The sequence below is a fragment of the Mastomys coucha genome, chromosome X (genome assembly GCF_008632895.1).
Source record: "Mastomys coucha isolate ucsf_1 chromosome X, UCSF_Mcou_1, whole genome shotgun sequence".
Classification (NCBI taxonomy): Eukaryota; Metazoa; Chordata; class Mammalia; order Rodentia; family Muridae; genus Mastomys; species Mastomys coucha.
In genome coordinates this window covers 150,973,470-150,975,537 of record NC_045030.1, presented here as the reverse complement: position 1 = coordinate 150,975,537, position 2,068 = coordinate 150,973,470, and the positions used below count along the sequence as shown (strand labels likewise).

The 2,068-nt window shown below is 38.5% G+C and overlaps 1 protein-coding gene across 1 annotated transcript in view; it reads right to left on the bottom strand.

Annotated features, from left to right (window-relative positions):
* Smpx (small muscle protein X-linked) overlaps positions 1 to 2,068 on the bottom strand; it is a 133,229-nt gene that overhangs the window by 117,528 nt on the left and 13,633 nt on the right. The window lies entirely within an intron of this gene.

Sequence of the window (2,068 nt, the reverse complement as noted above, 5' to 3'; positions counted from 1 at the left end):
TAAAAGTATTTACAAATGATTGATTAGCATGTAAAAAAAAAACCCTAGCCACAGTAGCTTCCTCCTCCTGGATGTTTAGGACCTAAGACTGCTCATCTACAAAGACCTCCTACTGAGAGACACCAACAATACTCCCACCTACTATCTTCTGCCTCACATGATGTATATAATAAATACTGCTGAGGTCACAGGATGTAGAGGAAGTGAGTGCAACTCCATCAGAGCATGCATTATGCACTTGACCTCAGATTTTTTTGTACCTGTGTCTGTCAAGTCTTCACCCCCTCACTGCTCCTATCAGGGTTCCAGACCCAAGCTCTGAAGGTTATAATACATAGCCAAAACTAATTTTCTGCTCATAGAGGCAATAGGAAACTTATGTATTAAGTTGGGAGGAGGGGATGACGGGCACTGTCCTTTTTGTCAGTGATCTCCCTGGGGCTGGAACCTTTACCCAGCTCTGTGACCATAGTTCATGGTGGCACCCATTAAGCTGTAAGGACTACTCTATCTGACCAGGGATTTTCTGTGTTAATAAAAGCCTAAATAGGGTGTCTAATCCAAATATATGTGGTAAAAGTGGACTCTGTACTTGGGGTGCTCTTAGCCAGGCAAGATCACACATGGCCTATGTTATGATGGAGTTGTCACTTAGGTTATACTCACGTAATGGAGTCTTTGTGAACTTTTAAAAATATATAAACAAAGCATCTTGCTTCTGTAGTTACTTCAGAGAGGTTTTATGGCTGCTTGCCTAATGCTGACATGCAATAAGTCTTATCTTAACTCTTGCAGTCATTTTATACCAATACCTGAAACAGAAAGCTTTCTCCAGTCAGTTTTAATTACCATATACAGGTGGTATTTTTATTTTTTTCCTTGTGAAGCAAGTGCCAAATATAAAGTACACTTTAAGAACACTTTTTATACATAAAGAATTCACTCAGGATTCTTTTCAAAAATTGCTTACTATTTTATCAAACAATATCTGAGCTATGATAAGTGGATTGTTTATGAACTATTTTTAGGTTATAATGATGAAGGCAAACCTCCCTCTGATTTTGGACAAAAACAGTGAGGTAAAACTGATTCTTGTGTAGCAAATTATAAAACTTCTAAAAGCTCATAAATTATATTCAATCCAGGGATTGGAAATATAGTCGGTGGTAGATCACATGCTTAGCGTGCATAAGGCCCAAGAATTGACTCCCATTGTCATAAATAAATAGCCTAAGTCTGGCATTTATGATTTGCTTGGGGGTGGTGTATGAATCATAAAGCAGGTATGCAATACATTCAGCCAAATGATAACTCTCTAGTGATAAAATTCAATTCTGGTGCTGCCATTACCTCATCTCAAACTGACTCACTTTAATGGCATACAGTGGGTGACACTAATGGCTTAAATAATCACCAATGAGTGCCTCATTCAACCTCTTTGAGCACTTAACACTTGACCATAAAAGATGAGCAATATAGAATGAAGACTTAATTCTGCTGAAACAGAAATTGAAGTTTTGGAATATGATCCAAAAGCCACTAACTTAGAAGTTCTTTCTGCACTGACTAAGGATAAGGGCTGGTCTTCAATAAAAGGATGTATCAAAAAAAAAAAAAAAAAGGCAACCTCCTGGCTCTGATGTTCCAGTTATCTAGGTTCTTTAGATCTACTTAGATGTGCCACCTAGACTCATGGAAAATGAATATTGGCAGTGGCAGTATAAACAAGAAGCTCATAACCAAAGTGTAGTTTCTGGGCGGAGCAATGGACAACATGCTCTCTTCCTTTCAAGACAACCTGTCTGCAAGGTACAGAAATCCAGTAGTAATATGAATAGGCAACAACTCCAAAACTTCAGTGGCTTACAACCAGAAAAAAGTATTGGCCAACTGTGTCTTTCACAGCTCTGTGCTGTTTCTGAGGCAGAAAGGCAAGAAAGATCAGAAACCAGGAGAGAGGTACTAGGAGGAGGAGACAGGGTCTGTTTGGGAGAAGAGAAATGTAATTTACCACAAGTATGAAATTCTATCTCAGAAGGGCTTTAAGACTTTTTCTAAATTTCCCCTT